This window comes from Myotis davidii, unplaced genomic scaffold, assembly GCF_000327345.1.
Source record: "Myotis davidii unplaced genomic scaffold, ASM32734v1 scaffold252, whole genome shotgun sequence".
Taxonomy (NCBI): Eukaryota; Metazoa; Chordata; class Mammalia; order Chiroptera; family Vespertilionidae; genus Myotis; species Myotis davidii.
The window spans coordinates 388113-388749 of NW_006283768.1; positions in this window are offsets into that span (position 1 = coordinate 388113).

The window sequence follows — 637 nt, forward strand, 5'->3', positions numbered from 1 at the left end:
ACATATCCTCCTGAGATGTATAATGCACAACCATTGCACTATACCTATCACTTGGCACACAGGAGGTATCCAGTAAACATTTGTTAAATTAACTGAATAGGGGAATGAATTTCTCATTTGAAATTAAAGAAAAACTCAGTAAACATTTATTTAGCAAGTAGTTCCCACTTTGGTGAGTACAGTCAAACCCCGGTTCTCAAAAGTCTCCCATCTCGAATAATTCAGTTCTTGACCAAGTTGTTCACAGAAAAAATGTCTGGGTTGTGAAACTAAACTTCAGTTTTAGACCTGAAAACTCTTTCAGGCTGATACCTCAGCAGGACAAAGAGAGTCTCTCAGGATACAAAGGAGGGAATGCACAGCTTTAAAATAAAAAGCTTCTGTACAGCAAAAGAAACCATCAACAAAACAACAAGAAAACCCACTGTGTGGGAAAACATATTTGCCAATGTCATATCTGATAAGGGCCTAATATCCAAAATTTATAGGGAACTCATACAACTTAACAAAAGGAAGATAAACAATACAATCAAAAAAATGGGCAAAGGACCTAAATAGATACTTCTCAAAAGTGGGCATACAGAAGGCCAAGAAACATATGAAAAAATGCTGAAAGCCACTAGTTATCTGAGAGATG